Source organism: Chlorocebus sabaeus, chromosome 14, assembly GCF_047675955.1.
Source record: "Chlorocebus sabaeus isolate Y175 chromosome 14, mChlSab1.0.hap1, whole genome shotgun sequence".
In the NCBI taxonomy this organism is placed as follows: Eukaryota; Metazoa; Chordata; class Mammalia; order Primates; family Cercopithecidae; genus Chlorocebus; species Chlorocebus sabaeus.
In genome coordinates this window covers 3,193,195-3,214,554 of record NC_132917.1, presented here as the reverse complement: position 1 = coordinate 3,214,554, position 21,360 = coordinate 3,193,195, and the positions used below count along the sequence as shown (strand labels likewise).

Sequence of the window (21,360 nt, the reverse complement as noted above, 5' to 3'; positions counted from 1 at the left end):
GGGAACTAACATTCAAACTGTATCGTTCTGCCTCTGCCCCCAAAGATCTCATGTGTCCTTCTCACACTGCACAATTCAATCATCCCTTTCCAATAGTCCCCCAAGGTCTTAAGTTGTTCCAGCCCCAACTCAAAAATCCAGAGTCTTATTTGAGACTCAAGGTATGGGGTGTAAAATGAAAACCAGGTTATTTATTTTCAAGATACAATGGGAGCGCAAGCATTAGGTAAACATTTTCATTCCAAAAGGAAGAAATCAGCCAAAACAAAGGGGCAGCGGACCCCATGCAAGTCTGAAACCTGGCAAGAAAGGCATTAAATGTCAAAGCTCCAACACTGACTCCACGTCCTACGTCCAGATCACACTGGTATGAGGAGTGGGCTCCCAAAACCTTGGCCAGCTGTCCCCATGGCTGCTCGCATGGGTTGGAGCTGAGTACTTTTTGACTTTTCCAGGCTCAGGATTTAAGCTGCCTCTGGCTCTACCATTCTTGGGTCTGGAGGGCAGCAGGTTCCTTCCCACAGCTCCACTAGACAGTGTCCTAATGGGGACTCTGTGGGGGCATCAACCTCACATTTTTCCTAAGCATTACCCTAGTACGGTCTCTCTGCGGCGGCTCCACCCCTGTGGCAGGCTTCTGCCTGGGCACCCAGGCTTTCCCATGCATCCCACGAAATCTGCGGGAAGCTGCCAAGCTTCCTTCACTCCTGCATCCTATGCACCCACAGACTTAGCACCATGTGGAAGTTGCCAGGGCGTATAGCTTGCACCCTCCAGAGCTGTACCTGTGGCCCCTTTGAGCTATGACTGGAGCTAGATGCAGGGAGCAGTGTCCTGAGGCTCTACAAGGAAGCGGGGCCCTGGGCCCTGGGCCTGGCCTTGGAACCCATTCTTTCCTCCTGGACCTTTGGACCTTGGTTTGGGAAGGGCTTTCCCCCTCCCAAGATGCCTGAGATGCCTTCAAGGCCTTTTTCCCATTGTCTTGACTATTAGCCCTTGGTTCCCTTTTAGTCATGCAAATCTCTCTTGTAAGAGATTGCTCCACAGCCCTCTTGGATTCTTCCCCTGAAAATGCTCTTTGCTTCTTTTCTGCTACATGGCCAGGTTGTGACTTTTCCAAACATTTATGCTTTGATTCCCTTCTAAACATAAATACCAACTTTAAGTCATTCATTTGCTCCTGTATCTGATGGTAGGCTGTTAGAAACAGCCAGGCTACCTCTTGAACACTTTGCTCCTGAGAAATGTCTTCTGCCAGATACTCTAGGTCATTTCTTTTAAGTTCAAACTTCCACAAATTCCCAGGGAGTGGATACAACGCAGCCAAGCTCTTTGCTAAGGCGTAACAAGGATGACCTTTGCTCCAGTTTCAAATAGCTTCCTCGTTTCCGTCTGAGGCCCCGTCAGGCCTTCCCTGTCCATATTTCTGTAAGCATTTTGGCTACAATCACTTAATAAGTCTCTAAGAAATTCCAAACTTTTCCTCATCTTCCTTTCTTTTTCTGAGCCCTGCAAATTCCTTCAACCTCTGCTGGTTACCCAGTCTCAAAACTGCTTCCACATTTGCAAGCGTCCACTAGCAATGCTCCCATCTTCGTAGCAATGCTCAGTACCTATTTAATGTGTTAGTCCATTTTTGTATTGCTATAGAGAAATACATGAGACTGGGTAATTTATAAAAAAAGAGGTTTATTTGGCTCACAGTTCCACAGGCTGTACCGGAAGCATGGCAGCAGCATCTGCTCCTGGTGATTCTTTAGGAAACTTACAATCATGGTGGAAGGTAAAGGGGTTCCAACACATCACATGGCGAGAATAGGAGCAAGAGAGAGAATGGGGAAGTCACAGACTCTTTATTTTTAATTTAATTTATTTTTTAATTTTTTTAAGACAGTCTCACTTTGTTGCCCAGGCTGGAGTGCAATGGTGCCATCTTGGCCCACTGCAACCTCTGCCTCTGCCTCCCAGTAGAAGCGATTCTCCTGCCTCAGCCCCCCAAGTAGCTGGGATTACAGGTGCCCGCCACTACGCCTGGCTAGTTTTTGTATTTTTGGTAGAGACGAAGTTTCACCATGTTGGTCAGGCTGGTCTTGAACTCCTGACCTCAGGTCATCCATCCACCTCGGCCTTCCAGAGTTCTAGGATTACAGGTGTGAGACACCATGCCCAGCCCCCAGACTCTTTTAAACATCCAGATTGTGTATGAACTAACTGAGCGAGAACTCACTCACCATCAAGGGGATGCTGCTAGGCTATTCAGGAGGGATCCATCCCCATGACCCAATGCCTCCCACCAGGCCCCACCTCCAACGTTAGGGATCACGTTGCAATATGACATGTGGAGGGGACAAACATCTCAACTATGTCACTGCCTTAAGTTCTTTCTGGACAAGATGGGCTATAGATTAATAAGAATTAATATAATTCTACACTTTGTTACAGAAATGGAGGCTAAATGAGATGAATACAAGTATCACCCTTATAATTGATAATACATTTTTACTTTCCAAGGGTAGGTAAGAAAGGTTTCTTTAGGATGCCTTTTAAAAATATTGTATATGGTTATTCTTCTATAAAGGATTAGGTTTCTCCCTGAGTCAATGATTAAACTGATAGCTAAATGCATCTTATCAATATATAGAGCGTACATATTGATAGTGAATAATGAGCAATTGACTGTGGACCCAGCACATCCTCTAATGCTTCCCGGCGCTTTACATCTACCCAGCTCATGTTTATACCAGTGCCTTCGGAGCCCTGATAAAGGGGAGGTTTCCTGGAACTCTGCAGGTAAGAGCAGGAAGGAGGTAATTATATCTTCTGCAAGTACTGTTCTCTTGTGTCGGCTTGCTGTGAAGTTGGGATGTGGTGTCCCCACAATGCGTCATCATCACCATTGGTTCGATGGCTGATTAGCCACAACAGGGTAATTTTATGGTTTTCCATCTCCCTTTGATGATAAAGAGTCTCCCCAGCTGTTCAAGAGTTATGCACCTTCACCGTAGATTAATGCTCCCTGCCGGCTAGTGGAAGCAACGTCAAAATAATGGAAACCTCGGCGTATTCTTGTTGTGCTCCGTTTCCCAAGTGGTATATCAAGAGTCGTTCTAGAAATCGCCTTGTTTCTTGGATGATGAAAATCTCCTTTAAAGGCGAAGTTACTAGAATCCATAATAAGAAGCTTTTGAGGGATGGGAGTGAAGTGAACGACAGCTGTAGCTCCCTCCCTCTCTCCCTCCCTCCCTCTTTCTCTTCCTCCCTCCCTCCCTCTCTTCCTCCCTCCCTCCCTCTCTCCCTCCCTCCCTCCTTCTCTTCCTCCCTCCCTCCCTCCTTCTCTTCCTCCCTCCCTCCCTCCTTCTCTCCCTCCCTCCTTCTCTCCCTCCCTCCCTCCCTCTCTTCCTCTCTCCATCCCATATGGCCACCACCTCGGCAGGGAGGAGGCCACAGGGAGGAGTCCTGTGGGCTGGAGCTGAGCAAGGCTGCACTCCACACACTGTGTGTTTCTCTGACATGCCCAAGTGCCCATCACCTGCATGGTGGCCAGCTGATCTCTGTCTGCCACCTGAGCCAGTTTCTGGGGGAAGACAACCCCCTCAGTGTAGATGGAGGTAAATATCACAGTGAAATGCCAGACAGGCTGAGAGCGTTAAGCATTACCTGGGAAAGCGGGGTGTACGTGTTAAGATTATTAGCAGAAGAAAAGAAAAGGGCACAGAAGGTGGTATTGAGGTGGGAGGAAGGAAAGCAGTGTGTGTGGCTCCCCCAGGCACCGGAGGCATTTTGTTCAAAAAGCAGGATTTGGCTTCAGCTCTCTTCATTTTTCCTCATTTTAGTTTAGTAAGACAGAGCAGTGGGAATTGGCTCAGGTGAAATGCTACAAAGAGGAGTGAACTGATAGCTATCCTTCACATTTTGTAAATGTTGTGTTTGAGGATAAGTAGTAAGAAAATGTGCTCGAAAGTCTCAGAGACCCTGTGATATGATTCTGCTGTTAATGAGAGTAGGGAATTGTCCATGGTTATGGCCGTATTGCCACTGAAGGTTTATTCGGTTATTTTTTTGAGACAGGGTCTCGCTCTGTCACCCAGGCTGGAGTGCAGTGGTCTGATCACGGCTCACTACAGCCTCAGCCTTCCAGGCTCATGTGATCCACCCACCTCAACCTCCCACAAAGCTGGGACCACAGGCGTGCACCACCATGCCTGGTTAATTTTTAAATTGTATGTAGAGATGAGGTCTCCCTACATTGCTCAGGCTAGTCTCAAACTGCTGACTCAAGCAATCCTCCCACCTAGGCCTCCCAAACATTGGGATTACAGGTGTGAGTGACTGAGCCTGGCCCAGATTCTTGTGAGAAAGATTTACATTAGTGCTGTTTGGTTTTAGTCAGCCTGGATGCACTTAGGTGTAAAGTGCCTCACGCTGGCATGCTTTCCTGGTTACTGGCTCGTGAGCAGAGTTGTCCATTCGCCTTCCAAAGGAGCTCAGGATGATGCCTAACATCCCTTAGTTTGTGTAGGAAAAGAACGACTTATGATATTGTAGGAGAATAGAAAAATATTTTCTTTCAAGTTTGTTTAAAGTCTCCATTTAAAATGGGGAATGAGGCTGGGTGCAGTGGCTCACGCTGTAATCCCAACACTTTGGGAGGCCAAGGCAGGCAGATCACCGGAGGTCAGGAGTTTGAAACCACCCTGGCCAACATGGTGAAACCTTGTCTGTACTAAAAATACAAAAGTTAGCTGGGCACAGTGGTGGGCACCTGTAATCCCAGCTACTCAGGAGGCTGAGGCAGGAGAATCGCTTGAACTTGGGAGGTGGAGGTTGCAGCAAGCCCAGATCACTCCACTGCACTCCAGACTAGGCGACAGAGCAAGACCCCATCTCAAAAATAAATAAAATAAAATAGGGAATGGTTATCAGAGTCTCCCTTGCCCCATATAAATGTTATTGAAGTTAATTATTAGAAAGGAGATGATGAGAAAATACTTTAGTAAAATGCAATGTGCAGGTGCAACTTATTCTAGGAAGAGTCAAAATACAAAAATCTAAATATACAGTGCAGAAAATATAGATAATTACTTATATTACAAGAGAAATTCCTATCTCTCCTAGGATTTTAGTTCAATTTCCATTAAATAATGTGGGTCAAAAGTATGTTTTTGTTGATCCTTTTATGAAGCAAATGGGTGTTTTAGGTAAAGAGAGGCAGATCAGTGTGTCCAGGGGAATGGCTTAGGAGACGCCTTAGTCCATTTGGGCTGCTTTAGCACAATCCCATGAAACCGGGTAGCTTCCAAACAGCAGAAATGGATTTTTATGAGTTCTGGAGATTGGGAAGTCCAAGATCAAGGCGCTGGCTGAGTTGGGGTCTGGTGAAGCCCCTCTTCGTGGTTCACAGATGGCGCCTTTTTGCTGCGTCCTCACTTGGTGGAAGGGAAGAAGGAGCTCCCTCAGGCCTCTTTGATAAAGGACACTGATTTTGTTTGCCAAGGCTTTGCCCTCATGACCTGATGACCTTCTGAGGCTCTGACTCCTAATATTTCCACCCTGGGGATCAGAATTTACGCCTGTGAGTTCTCGAAGGGGGCGGCTTCCAACAAGAACACAGCAGAATATGTTTTTTGAAGTTCTATTTGTGATATTTAAACTTGAAGTTTAAATAATTTTAAAATGTTATGCCTGAAGGTATACTAACCCCGCATGTAGGGAATTTTAACTAGAGTTGACTTTTCTTCTACTGTTAATAAACAGGGGTCAAGGAGAAGGAGAAGAAGTAGAAGAAAAAGGAGACCAAACTGCTGTTCGGTTTTAGGCAGCACGTTTTACCTAGAAATATGTTACGGTTCAAAGGCTATGTTTGGACTTGCTGAGAAGACCCAGGGCGAAGACTGATTTGTTCACGTTTCCCTCGAAGCCCTTTGCTGATGCAGCCGTGCTGTCCCACCCGCATCCTGCGGGGAGCTCTGCAGTGAGGGAGCCCCTGTGGGCCTGGGTTGTCACAGCCTTGGGGAGGAGACACCGTGTGAACCCGAGAGAGGACCCAGGTGAGCCCTGGGGCTGGTGGGAGTTGTGTCCGTCGAAAGGACATTCTGAGCCCTGGCTGTGCTCCTCCAGCCCTCTCTGGGATAGAGGATCAGGACTGTGAGGCCTCCAGCATGGAGCCATGTCCTGGATGTCACAGTAGAGCCATGCCCTGAACGTCACAGCTCATGTCTGCCCCAAGGACAGGCTTGCCTGGGCTGTGGCCCATTTTCCACCAGAGGGTAGAGTTTTGAGGAGTGGAGGGCTAGGTGATGAGGGCCATTGTTTTTCTGCCTACACACTTGATAAATGGTCCTGTTTCTGCTTGTGAATTCTTTTTAAAAGTTTTTGATTTTTACTTTAATTTCTTTCGTGCTTTTTTTTTTTTTTTTTTTTTTTTTGAGATGGAATCTCACTCTTGTCACCCAAGCTGGAGTGCAGTGGCGCAATCTCGGGTCACTGCAACCTCCGCCTCCTGGGTTCAAGCAATTCTCCTGCCTTAGCCTCCCACGTAGCTGGGATTACAGGCATGGGCCACCACACTCAGCTGATTTTTGTATTTTTAGTAGAGACAGGGTTTCACCATGTTGGCTGGGCTAGTCTTGAACTCCTGACCTCAGGTGATCCACCCGCCTTGGCCTCCCAAAGTGCTGGGATTACAGGCGTAAGCCACTGTGCCCAGCCTTGGTTGTGAATTCTTAGTGTTAGAGTGCTTGTTTCTGTTGAGCCATGCCCAAGTTCTAGGAATCATTTACTTAGGCTGTTAATTATTGATGTCAGTCTCCACAAAAAAGAAAAAAAATTGGAGAAAAAAGCCATTCCCCTCACGCGCAGCCTGAATCCTCCCTTTGTTTTCTGTCAGACTTTAAATGGGGTTATGTGGTTGATGGAGCTATACTTTTGTCCCAGTGAGAGATGCCTGAGTAAACACAGGCTTTCAATGACTGAGTCACCCCGTGTCAACCTTCCAAGCCTACCTGTCAGAAAAGGTTACCGGGAAGCACAGAAACGTGATTCTGTTCCTGAAAGTATTCCATAGGTCCCAACGTACAGAACCTGCACATCTGCACATTTGATCAAAGCGAGCTTGGGGACTGAACGGTGTGATTCTCGGAGTTTCCTTTTTAATACTTCTTACACCTGTGGAAAGCTGTCACATGCTTTGTTGCGGCTTTTCAAACAGGAAGAAATTAACCGCATTGCCAATCCGTATGTTGTAAGCGATTTGTAAGCTGGGGAAATAATTCGTTACATTCTTTTTAAAAAGGATTTTTCAAAGTTTGACTGGTAAGCAATGACTTAATCATCATCATTGGATAGATATATATCTTTCTTAAAGTTTTTCCTTTTTCAGTACAATAATAAACTTGAGTTTTAGAAAGCATTTGGAATCTTCGTCTGAGCACAAGCTTCCACGCCATCTGAAATCTGCCTGGTGTCTTCCAGCCATCGGTGGCTGCTGCCTGGTGCCTGGTGTGGAGTCAGGGGCTTCTGTTCTGTTAGGAGCTGTGCCTGTTGCCATTTGTCCCGGCACCTCCCCTCCGCATCCTGCGCGGTGGCGGGGCTAGGAGGCATCTGCACACCATCGCATGTAGTTGGTTTTATGTTGAGGTTGTTCTGAGAATTTCTTGGTGTCCCTTGAGTTATCCCCACCCCACGTGCCAGACTCCGGAATGGGGAATCACTCATTTTGGAATCACTTCTTTGAAGAAGAAAAGTATACATTTTGTTTGATCAGCATGAAACCTGCCGAATTAGGACCATATCCCACGACGATGACCTTTGTTAACGCCTCAAAGAAGTTCAGCTTGTCGTTTGCTTGTTTCAGTTGATCCGGGCTTATTGACAGAGACAGCCCCTTTCCAGCACCTTCCTCTCAGTGGCGGTGAAGGGACGCCACATACTGACATCAGGTGCGCACCACTTCGTTCTCGACTTGCTCGTATCGTTTTATGTCCTCTCCAATTCAGTGGGAGAGAGTGATAAAGCAGAAAAGTGGGTGATTTTTACGAACAAAGAAATAAACGTCTTAGTTTGGAGTAGCAAGTACGGCAGAAATTCTAGGTTATTTTCTCATGTTTATGGCACTAGTTTGATGGTGATGGTCCATGATAAAGTAGAAATTCTCTTTTTATTGCACTTTGCATACTCCAGTTATTCCAAGGTATACTGCAAACAGTAATGATTATAGGGATTGCTATGTATAAAATAACAGCAGTTATTTCCAGATGTATCACCCGTGGATAAATAATGAAAATACGATAAAGGAGCTCTCCCTACCATCATTCTGCCTGGCAGTTGGGCCCCCATGGATTACCTCGTGGCATCTGCATCTCAGCTCTGCTGAGCCTCCTTCAGAACGCTTTTTTTTAGGAGGGAACTGCTGGCTTTGCTTTAGGAGGGAACTGCTGGCTTTGCTTTAGGAGGGAACTGCTGGCTTTGCTTTAGGAGGGATCTGCTGGCTTTGCTTTAGGAGGGATCTGCTGGCTTTGCTTTAGGAGGGATCTGTTGGCTTTGCTCTAGGAAGGATCTACTGGCTTTTCCTTAGGAAGGATCTGCTGGCTTTTCTTTCTTTACGAAGAGTCTGCTGGCTTTTCTTTCTTTATGAAGAGTCTGCTGGCTTTTCTTGAGGAAGGATCTGCTGACTTTGCTGTAGGAAGGGTCTGCTGGCTTTGCCCAGTGTTCTAGTTTCATGTCACCCTGGAAAAGAACAAAGAGACCTGTTTATGTGTTTGAAGCTTCGTATGTGAATACATGTTATAGGACCAAAGACCCACATATGTAAGGAAGGAGGTGGAAAGAAAATAAGAGTTAGGAGAAGAGAAGTCTAGGGTGGGGTTACTGAGCAGCCAGGTCTGCGCCGTGCCGAGCGCAGGGCCACGTGTGGAAAGCAAACAGGCACCCAGGACGTCCCATGCAGAGCGGATGCACGATGCCCACCTCATCGCCAAATCAGAAGACAAAACTGCCGGCACAGTGAGCCTCCTTCCTGTGTCTAAGCATCTGTGCATCAACCACAGAGATGGTCATTTTTCTAAGAAAGCGAGCCCAGGTTGTCTGTACTTGAAGATTCCCCAGCCATATTTCCTGTGTGAAGGCAGCTTTTATCTGCTCTCCCTTCTGTGTGTACCTGTGGGGTTTTGTTTGCTTTTCTTACATATGTTAATTTGTGAACTGGCCCATACCCACCTGTAATATTGAGAAAGGGAGGACACAGCCTGATAGGGCCTGTCCCCAGAGGTCCCAGACCCTCGGTGCCTCCTCCTTCCTGTTGATCTGCTCTCAGACTCTCCCAGTGGCCGGGTGGGGTTGGCTGTGCTGGCGGCCGAGCGGAGCCAGGTTGCGTCCCGTCCTTGGACGTGGCACTTCACCTGTTGACTGTGGGTGTCTGTGTCTTTTCTATTTCCTTCAACACACCCTCCCCTTCAAGGCTCTCCTAGAGACTTCATGCCGAGCTTAGACAGTCGTGGAAGGATACCTCTGCGAGTTTCACCATCCTGGGCTGGCTGGCTCCCTTCTCCTTAACGCAATCTTTTCCAAGGCTAGGTAGCCGACAGTGAGTGGCATGGTGAATGTAAGGAGCTAGAGAGCCCGTCTTGTCTGGGAATCTCAGGACATGCGGATGGTGTGGCCAGATGGCCTCCTGCAGCATGGGAAGCAAGCTCCTTTCTCTTCACACTCATATAATTCAGACTGCAAGATGAACCCTTTCAGAAATGAATGGCGAACATTCAAAGGCATCCCTTGATTCATACCCTGAAGTTATTCAGAGTTAATTTTCCACATTGGATGCTTTCTCTGTAGAAAAGAAGTCTTCAAATTCTCCTGACCGTGGGGAAACCTGGAGGAAGGCTGCACTCTGGGCCACAGTGGCAGTGTGGGTTGTGCATGGTTTATGGTGTCTAAGAGAGAGGGAATGTGAGGAAGGTCCCCCACATTGTACATTAGCCTTAAAAGCAGAAGAGAACAAGTAGCATCCCTGCAGGGGCCCAGAGCCCAGGGCTCCGGGACGGGAATTGCCTGTGCAAGACACAGGACCTCCCGCGGCTCTGGAGTGTCAGCAGCCCGTGGAGGGAGACCAGTGAGGCCCAGCCGGCCGATGTGGGTGGAAGAGCACCAGGGGGAAACGGGCGCTTCTGAAAGCCGTGTTGGTGACTCCGGTCCTGAGCTGCTGGGTAAGTAGGATGGCCACACATGATTGAGTTTGAATGCCTTTCAGAACAGATGAAACATTTAGTTTTAGACATCTCTTGGAGGTTTTTTTCTCTTAAAATATATCTCCATGACTCTCTTTGGTGCATGAAAAGGTGATCATTTCAGTGTTCCAGCCAAATTTTAAAGAAGCTTTTACGGTTTTCGTGAGGGAGGCTGCTGGTATTTGGGTGAGATAAGCCTTTGTCATTGAAGTTGTTTGCACATTAGGGAGGTTTGTGAAACCAAAAATGTCATTCACCCCTTGGATTTCTCAAATACCCATGGAGGGCAGCACCATGTCCAGCTTGAAGAGCACAGATCTAATTGTGTCTGATAGTAGTGAAGGCTTATTGAACAGCAATTGTGTGCAGGCCTGTTCTCAGTATTGACTGTTGACCATCCCAAACCTGTAATATCAGTTTACTGCTGTTCTCCCTGCTGGACGGATGCGGAAACCAAGGCTCAGAGAGATGCAGGCCCCCAGGGCTGAATCCAGCCAGGCTGCTGCAGACTCATGTGCCGCACCGTTCCACGCTCCCCTCTCAGCACATTCCATGTGATTGCCATGCCATTCCGTGCTCTCCTCTCAGTGTGTTCCGTGTGGTCTGTGCTCTTAGTCATACGGCCGTCCCTGTTCCAAGACCCTAGCAGACCCCTGAAATGGCTGGTAGTGGGGAACCCTAGGTGTACAGTGCTTTTTCCTGTGTGCAATACATATGATAAAGTGTAACTTATACATTAGATGCAGTACGAGCTTAATGCAGTAATGACTAATAAAATAGAACACCTGTAACAAAAGACGGGACTAAAGGTTCTGTGAATGTGGTCTCTCTCTCCCTGTCTCCCAGTATCTTGTTGTATTCACCTGTTTTTAGACTGTGGCTGACCTCAGGTAACTGAAACTGTGGAAAGCGAGACTGGATAAGGCAGGACTGCCATATGTATATTGTGTGTGTGTGTGTGTGTGTGTGTGTGTGTGTGTGGTTTTCAAAATACACCTTAATCCTGAAAGGTCAGATCTTGTTTCCTCAGGTTATTGATTTGCCGTTTTTTTGGACAGTTCCTCCTCGCCCTCCCCGTCTCCCAGGTGGACCTGTGTGGGGATCACTCAGTCGAATCCCTCCCCAGGTGCGTCTGTGTGCGCCTTGTGAGGAGCTGTGGCAGCTGCTGCAGCCACTGTAAGAAATCACAGCCACCTGTCTTTGTTTTTCTCGTGTGTTAACATGGTACAAATCAGTATAGTCAGAAGCTTTGAAGGCACCAGATAGTGTCCCCTTAGTCCTTTTGCCTAATGGTGATATCGAAGCCAACAAGCTTCCTGAAAGTTATGAGCTTTCAGGCCACGTGCAGACCTCAAGAGCCCTTGGTTGACTCTCAGCTCTGCCATTTATACCTTTTTAATTTGGGGCTGGTCACCCAACTTTCTGTGTTTGTTACCTCATCTGTACAATAAGGAGGAGCGTGGGAGTCACCTCCCAGGCTCACAGTCAGTGTGAGAAGGAGAATGTCATCCAGGTAGCTCAGGGCCTGCACCGAGCAGACACCTTGGGTGCCACCTACAATGAACCTGGTCCTCCGGGATCCTGTCCTGAAATGGTACCTGGCCTGCCTGGTCTTGCCCACGACTGCATCTCTTCTATGCCCTGGTCCGAGTGTGTCCTGCCCTGGCCCTGGAGTCACCTTTCTCAGGTGTGGTTCTCAGCCAGGTCCTCGGGCATTGCTCACAGATCCCCGTGTCCTCCTGTGTGAGGTCATCACCTGCGCTGAGCTCTCAAGGCTCTCATCAGTCCCAGCCTCTGCTCATGTCCCTGGGCCAGGCCGCGAAGGACAGGGATGAGGACTGGGATTTGTTCCTGACTTACCAGAGGTGCCACTTTGGCCAGGTTCCTTAACAGACCTCTCTGAGCCCAGTTTCCCATCTTTAATCGTTGTTTTCCTGCCCAGTTCATGCTTTTCCCCACATATTCTTGGTGGATATAATAGTATTCTGTAGACGTTAACACACAACACACATACGGCAATGTCATGACAGCCTCCCTGCCTCACAAGGTTGTTCAGCACCGTGCTGTGGGCTGTGACCGTTCACGTCTAGGTGGCAGGAGGATGGTGTGGTGCCGGCACCGTCATGCATGTGAGGACACTCTTAGTGTGTCAGCAGGAGTGCCCGGGTGTCGGTGTTTAGGTGGCAGGAGGATGGTGTGGTGCCGGCACCACCACGTGTCAGCAGGAGTGCCCGGGTGTCGGTGTTGCTCTTGCCGTAATTACTAGTGCTCATTTGGCAAAACCCACTTTTCTCCACTTAAGTCCTGACCCGAGGGTCTCACGGGAAGGGAGGGCCGTCTTAAAGCTCCAGCTTCCATGCAGAGCTTAGGATGCAGTGGTCAGGCGATGGGTGCTAATTTGGGGCCTTCTTTACCTCTGGACCAAGTGCTGATGTGGGTCAATATCTACTAGGAAATCTGATTAATAACAAGCTGATTAATAACAAGGAATTTATTGCTCAAAGAAAAGGATTTTGATGAACTTTCTGGTAATTTTGTTCCTTTGTATTATGTGATAAGCCTTTAAAATCCTGCATTCTATAATAAATGTGTGGAATCTTAAAATAAGTTTTGCAAAAGCTTAGAGTTGAATTAAGGTCATTTTGAGACTTCTTCAAAGAGCTGTAATTGCAGGAGCACCAAAAGCTTTCCACGCTTGTTGGGTGCTTTAAAACATTAGGCAGTGCCATAGCGTGGACCTGAAGGCCCTGGCCCACTTGAGCACTAGCCAGTCACCTTGGGAAGTCACTGAGAGCTTTGGCTAGTGGGTGTGGGGGTGTGTGTGTGTGTGTGTGTGCGTGCGTGCATGTGTGGTGCATGTTTGTGTTTCTAAAAGAAACCTTTGGTGAAACAGAAGCCGCCCACTGCTGTGCAAATGGTCATAGCTCGTACTCTTCAGATGAAGGCCGGTTGAGGCCAAGAAGAGGGAGGAGCTGAGGGGATGTGACCTCTTCCTGTGGCTCCACGTTGGCATCACCTTTTTAAGTCATTTGTAGTGCTCCGTTGACTCATACATCTTTGAAGAGGGTAGTGAGTGAATAACAGGTAAGCAGCCATCAGAGGTGGTCATTTTCTTTTTTCTTTTTGATTTGCATCTTCCAGAGGTTTTTTTTTTTTTTTTTGAGACAGAATCTCGCTCTGTGGCCCAGGCTGGAGTGCAGTGGCACGATCTCCACTCACTGCAAGCTCCGCCTCCTCCCGGGATCACGCCATTCTCCTGCCTCAGCCTCAGCTGGGACTACAGGCGCCCGCCACCATGCCCGGCTAATTTTTTTTGTATTTTTAATAGAGACGGGGTTTCACCGTGTTCGCCAGGATGGTCTCGATCTCCTGACCTTGTGATCCGCCCGCCTTGGCCTCCCAAAGTGCTGGGATTACAGGCGTGAGCCACCGCGCCTGGCATCTTCCAGAGTTTTTGACGTGCAAGTTTGCATGTTAGTCTGAAACTGTTCTAACTTGCTGGTGGAAAACACATACGGACTGAAAAGGCAGGATAATTACCTTGCTGAAATTCTTTTCTCACCTTTTATGAAAGAGAAAGCTATTTTCTTGAGAAGTCAAGTTCCTATCCCAGCAAGGAAAAACTGATGACAGATTAGGGATGTGGCCACAGGCCTGGGACCAGTTGGCTAGCTGAACTCTCTGGAGTGTCTTTTGGAGGCCATGGCCTTGTGACCGCAGAGATGAACACTTATTTCAAAGCACAGGATCTTGACACTCAAGAGAGCAGGTCTCTTGTGCAAAGTAGGAGCGTCTTCCAGCCCAAGGGCAGGGCTTGGAAAGAGACTGCAGAGGCGTCCAGGGAGCAGTGCTCAGTTTTGTGAATACTGCCGCTTATCATTCAGCAGCTTCCCACACTTTTACAGCATGTGCCGCAGTGACACGGGCTGCAGGGGACCCCCGCATGAGCGAGGGATGGGACTTTCTTCTTCCCCTTCTATCAGGGCGTTGACCGCCACGGCCTTGGGCTCCGGCAGCCTGGGTCTGGTCTTATGTATTGTGCGTTCACCGTGTTGGGCCTCCCCAGTGTGGAGCGTCGTGACACAGGGCCCTGGCTGCCGGAGCCTCGATGTGACGTCCTCCCACGTGGATGTCCCCAGCTGACACGGAGCACTCCTGCCCACTGTCCGGGACTCTTGCCTGTTGTTAAAGGTGGAAAAGGTAGAGAAACAAGAAGGAATTCTGAGCGGTTCAGTCAGACATGTTTAAAGCAAAAAGTTGACTTTTCAGTTTCAGAATTTAAGCATGCGACGTATTCGATATTTTCAGCCAGTGACATTGAGCAGCACAAACCACAATTTATTTTGCACAAAACAGCAAAATACAAGACATGCCAAACACATGTGTCCTCATTCCTGCTAGTTTTTTGTTTTGTTTCATTTTTAATTCTAGCAGTAACATGGATCTACACTACCCCCTCACTCTGTGGCCCTGGGCCTAATCCAGCCTGCCGCCTACTTGTGTAAATAAAGTTCTGTAGGATCCTGGCTGCTACCCTTTGGTTATATGTTGCCTGTAGCCACTTTAGGGCCACAGTGACAGAGCTGAGTAGCTCAGAAGCCTGACCTGGCCCACAAAACTGAAAATACTTGTTATTGAACCCCTTATAGAGAAAACCTGACGCCTGCTCAGGGTGGTGAGAACTTTGACTTCTATCTTTGAGATTGTTAAAGTTCTAAGGGAGAAGTTAGTGACTTCTCTATTGCTGTAATTCTTCACCCACTTAGGCCTCAACTCACTGGACATTTTACGCCGGTGGAACTTTGATGAAGAACAAGTCAACAAACTTTCCTTTGAAGGCTCCTTAGCTTGACTTCCAAAATAGATGCGATGAATGAAGAAGCAATTGTCCCACAAGTGTGAGAAGCAGCCGGTACACATTTGACGGGTGGACAAACTTCCTAGTTGTTAGAAAACGCAGATTAAAAGCGAAGACATACCCTGTGAGGTCGGCTTGGGGAAGGGATCAGCACGGTCACTATCACAGTTACGGCTGGGACCCAGTGTGCCTGAGAATGCGGAGGGAACGCACCTTCTAGGAAGACAGTTTGGGAAATGTGTCTGTCTTTCGGCCCAGCAATTATAGCTCTAAGCACTTATCCTAAAGTGTGCCAAGAAGTCTGTCTCCGGGGTACTTATTGCTTCATTGTATGAATCAATTGTGTGAAAAATTGGAAACAACTGAAGTGTCATACACAGGAATTGGATTAAAAAATTATGGAAATTCACACGATAGAATTCTGTGTAGCCTTTGGAAAGAATTATATCTATTTGATATGGAAAGTTACCCAGGATATATTTTAAGTTTAAAAAAAAAAAAAAAACAAGTTGCAGAATAACGTTAATAGCCTGATCACATTTTTGTAAGTCATAATTATGATTGTATTATACACACCAGTGTATGCATAGAAAAGACCTGGAAAGCTGCATATCAATCACTTATTAACAATAGTTACCATCTGCGGGTGGGAGTATGAGAGACTTCTACTTTTCTAAAGTTTTAAACTTTTTAATGGGCATATGTGACTGCGTTTACCGTGTAAAGTAATACAGCTGAACGTGAGACTTCACAAAGGCAAGAGGCTTCTTCTGTTTTACTCAGAGGAGAACTCCTTTAATGCCCACTTAGGGCTGTTTATTATTTTGTTAACAAAACTTGTTAGAGCTAAGTGTGTGTGCTTTTCAGGGTGGCTGAGAGAGGAGAGAAGCCAGTGCAGACAGGGACGCACACAGAAACAGAAGGAGTAGGCAGCCATCCACAGGGCTGCTGACTGAATGTTCATAAAAGCAAACCCTATTCAGGCCTATTCAACATGCAGGAACCGGCTCTCTCCCCCGAGAGGAGTGTGAGTGTGATGCTGTCCTAACGGTGTTGAAATGGGTCATAACTGGCCTGTGCTCAGTGAAGCAGGCAAAAGGGGGATGATGCACCTCAAAGTAAATTCTAGGCAAAAGGCCTAAAATAACTAAAAAGAGACCAACGTTGAAACAGGACATCAAAAATATCTTAAGGCAAATGAAAATGAAGCCACAACATACCAGAACTATGGGATGCTGCAAAAGCAGTTCTAAGAGGGAATTTAATAGGAATAAATGCCTATATTAAGAAAAAAAGAAAGATCTCAAATAATCAACTCAACTTTATACGTCAGGGACTAGAGGCAAGAACAAACTAAGCCCAAAGTTAGCAGAAGGAAGGAAATAACAGAGCCCAGAGCAGAAATATATGAAATAGAGATGAGAAAAGCAATTGAACTATCAAAACTAAGAACTACTTTTCGAAAAGATAAACAAGTTGACAAGCCTTTAGTGAGGCTAAGAAAAGTGAAAAAACACAAACAGTGTCAGAAATAAGAGACAGTATAAATGGTTCCACAGAAATACAAAGGATCATAAGAGACTACTGTGAACAATCATGCATAAACAAATTGGATAACCTAGAAGAAACAGAGAAAACATACAACCTACCAAGACTGAATAAAGAATAGAAAATCTGAATAAATCAATAATGAGTAAAGACATTAAATCAGTAATCAAAAATCTCCCAAGAAAGAAAAGCCCAGGAGCTGATGGCTTCACTGCTGAATTCTGTGAAACATTTTAAGAAGAATTAATGTTTAGTGGAGTATTTAGGGTTTTCTATATTAGGATCATGTTGTCTGCAAACACTTTTTCCTTTCTGATCTGGATGCCTTTTGCCTTTGCTTTCTTTTTCTTGCCTAATTCCTCTAGTTAGAACTTCCATTTATTATGGTAGATAAAAGTGGCAAAAGTGGGCATCCTTGTCTTGTTCCTGATATTATAAGAAAAGCTTACAACTTTTCAGATGTTAGTTGTTGGCTAACACACATGCCATATATGTCTTTTTATTTTGTTGAGGTAAATTACTTCTATATCTAATTTATTTAGAGTTTTAATCATGAAAAGATGTTGAATTTTGAATTTCTTTTGAAAAGAATGTTTGAATTTATTTTGAAAAGATGTTGAAAAGAATTTCTTTTCAAATTCTTTCAACAAAATTAAGAAGAGGGAACACTTCCAAACTTGTTTTATGAGACCAGCATTAGTCTGATGTTAAAGCTTGACAAAGACACTACTAAAAGAGAAAATTACAGACTAGAATATCTGATGAAAGTAGGTGCAATTCCTCGTAAAATATTAGCAAACCAAATACAGCAGCATAGTAAAAGGATTATATACCGTTATTAAGGGAGTTTTGTCCCTCAGATACAAGGATGGTTCAATATACCCAAGTCAGTAAATGTGATACACCACATTAACAAAATGGACAAAAACCATACAAGCATCTCAGTAGAGGCAGAAAATGCATTTGACAAAATTCAACATCTTTTCATGATAAAAACTCTAAATAAATTAGATATAGAAGTAATTTACCTCAACAAAATAAAAGACATATGGCGTGTGTGTTAGCCAAAAACTAACATCTGAAAAGTTGTAAGCTTTTCTTATAATATCAGGAATAAGACAAGGATGTCCACTCTTGCCACTTTTATCTACCATAATAACTGGAAGTTCTAACTAGAGGAATTAGGCAAGAAAAAGAAATAAAAGGCAAAAGGCATCCAGATCAGAAAGGAGAAAGTGTTTGCAGACAACATGATCCTAATATAGAAAACCCTAAATACTCCACTAACACATTGTTAGAATCAGTAAACAAATTCATTAAAGTTGCAGGATACAAAATCTGCATACAAGAATCAGTTGCATTTCTGTATACTGACAATGAAATATCCAAGAAAGAAATTAAGAAAACAGTTCCATTTACAACAGCATCAAAAAGGTAAATTTCTTAGGAGTAACTTTTACCAAGGCAGTGAAAGATCTGTACACTGAAAACTATAAAACATTGATGAAAGAAATTGAAGAAGATGCAAACCAATGGAAAGATATTCAGTGTTCATGGATGGGAAGAATTAATATTGTTAAAATGTCCATACCACCCAAAATGATCTACAGATTCAATGCAATCCCCATCAAAATTCTAATGGCATTTATCCATAGAAACAGAAAAAAGTCCTGAAATTTTTACGGAACCCCAAAATACCTTGAATAAGTAAAGCGACTTTGAGAAAGAAGAACAAAGCCCAAGACATTACACTTCCTAATTTCTTATCATAAGACTTGTAATAGAAACAGGATAGTATGACATTACAAACTGACATATAGACCAAAAGAACAGAATAGAAAGCTCAGAAATAAACCCACACGTGTATGGTCAACTAACCTTTGAGAAAGATACCAAGAATACACAATAGGAAAAAGATAGTCTCTTCAATAAATGGTATAGGTTGTGTATCCGTGATCTCAAAATTTGAAATCCTGAATGCTCCAAAATCTGAAACATTTTGAGCATGAATATGATGCCACAAGTGGAAAATTTTACACCTAATCTCATGTGGTGGGTTATAGTCAAAATGCAGGCCCATGACACACAGTTTATTAAGCATCCCCAATGGGAAAATAATCCTCCCACCCCCTTCAGCTGTAGGGTATTTTTTCTGCACACACCCAGATTTCCCCACACACCCCCACGAAGAGTAAGAAAATGTCATGTGTGCAGGCTGGATGTGCCAATGGCAGGTTCCCTGCAGTGTTCCACGTGGCCAAGACCTATGTGTGTTACTCACCATGTTTTTTGCTTATTCTTTGCATTTCTATATACTGACAGTGAACTATTCAAGAAAGAAATTAGGAAAACAGTTCCATTTACAAATCAAAAAGAATAAAATTTTTAGGAATAACTTTTTACCAAGCCAGTGAAACATCTGTACACTGAGAACTATAACCCATTGATAAAAGAAATTGAAGAAGATACAAATGGAAAAATGTTCGGTGTTCATGGATGGGGAAGAATTGTATTCTTATGTGGTGTAAAGATAGTGTTGAAAATGTCAAAAAGGTCAGCAGATACCCTTGTAAGTAATAGTGATACGAAAAAAAGGAAGCATTTGTATTTGTCTATAGCACAGAAAGTCATGCTGTCGGAGAAACTGGACAGTGATGTAAGTGTGAAACAGAAGAGTACCATGTTGGAATGATCACCATATATAAGTTGAAGAAATAGAAGGATAAAAACGTTAAAGTTCTGTGCTGAAAGTAATGAACAGACGTTAATGAAAAATAGGAAAACACTGTATAAAGCAAAAAATGAAGATCTTAATTGTGTATTGAAAGAGTGGATTCATCAGCATTGCAGTGAACACCTGCCACTTAATGGAATACCGCTCATGAAACAAGCAAAGATCTATCACGATGAACCGAAAATTGAAGGGAACTATGAACATTCAACAGCCTGGTTGCAGAAATGTAAGAAAAGACACAGCATTAAATTTTAAAAGATGTGTGGTGATAAAACATCTGCTAATCACGAAGCAGTGAAGAAATTTATTGGCATGCTTGCCAAGCTCAGAACTGTTGAAAATCTCATGCCAGAACGAGTCTGTATTGCTGATGAAACATCACTGTTTTGGTGTTATTGCCCTGGAAAGACACCAACTTCAGCTGATAATAGAACCCCTACAGGAATTAAGGATGTAAAGAAGAGAACAACTGTGTTAGGATGTGTTAAAGCAGCAGGCACATGAAGTGCAAACCTGGCTGTGATAGGCAAAATTTTGTGCTCTTATTGTTTTCAAAGAGTGACTTTATTACTATTCCATTATTCTAACAAAATGCATGGATCACCAGGAAAATCTTTTCTAGTTGATTTTACAAATATTTTATACCAATAGCTCATACTCACTTCTAGGAAGCTGTACTGGACAACAACTGTGAGATTTTGTTACTCCTTGACAACTGCTCTGTTCATCCTCCAGCTGAAATTCTCATCAAAAACGATTTCTGTGTCATGTACTTTCCCCTAAATGTGACTTTATTAATTCAGCATTTGACCAGGGTATATCAGTCCATTCTCATGCTGCTAATAAAGACATACCTGAGACTGGGTAATTTACAAAGGAAAAGGGTTTAACTCACAGTTCCACATTGCTGGGGAGGCCTCAGGAAACTTACAATCATGGTAGAACACAAAGAAGAAGCAGGCGCCTTCTTCACAGAGTGGCAGGCCGGAGTGAGTGCAAGCAGGGGAAATGCGAGATGCTGATAAAACCATTAGATCTCATGAGACTCACTCATTCTCGCAAGAGCAGCATGGGAGAAATTGTCCCCATGATTCAGTTATCTCCACCTGGTCCTGCCCTTCACATGTGGGGGCTGTGGGGAGTATAATCCAGGGTGAGATTTGGGTGGGGACACAGCCAAACCATATCATTCTGCCCCTTCCCCATCCCAGATCTCATGTCCTCACATTTCAAAACACAATCATGACCTTCCAACAGTCCCCCAAAATCTTATTCCAGCATTAACCCAAAAGTCCAGAGTCTCATCTGAGACAAGGCAAGTCCCTTCTGCCTATGCATCTGTAAAATCAAAAGAAATTTTGTTACTTCCTAGATATAATGGTGGTACAGGCATTGGGTAAATACACTCATTGCAAATGGGAGACATTGGCCAAAACAAAGGGGCTACAGGCCCCAGGCAAGTTGAAAGTCCAATAGGGCAGTCATTAAACCTTAAAGTTCCAAAATGATCTCCTTTGACTCCATGTCTCACATCTAGGTCATGCTGATGCAAGAGGTGGGCTCCCAGATTCCTTGGCCAGCTCTGCCACTGTGGCTTCACAGGGTACACCCCTCTGACTGCTTTCATGGGCTGGCATTGAGTGTCTGCAGGTTTTCCAGGCACACAGTGCAAGCTGTTGGTGGATCTACCATTCTTGGGTCTGGAGGATGGTGGCCCTCTTCTCACAGTTTCACTAGGCTGTCCTCCAGTGGGGCACTGTGTATGGGGGCTCCGACCCAACACTTCCTTTATGCACTGCCCTAACAGAGGTTCTTCATAAGGGCTCTGCCCCTGCAGCAAACTTCTGCCTGGACATCCAGACATTTTCATACATCCTCTGAAATCTAGGCAGAGGTTTCCAAACCTCAATTCTTGACTTCTTTTCACCTGCAGGCTCAGTACCATGTGGAAGCACCAAAGCTTGGGGCTTACACCCTCTGAAGCAATGGCCTGAGCTATA

General features: G+C 45.1%; 1 protein-coding gene across 2 annotated transcripts in view; it reads left to right on the top strand.

Moving 5' to 3' along the window:
- The window catches only part of EIPR1 (EARP complex and GARP complex interacting protein 1), a 176,196-nt gene that overhangs the window by 117,477 nt on the left and 37,359 nt on the right, over positions 1 to 21,360 (top strand). The gene's annotated exons all lie outside the window — the stretch shown is intronic.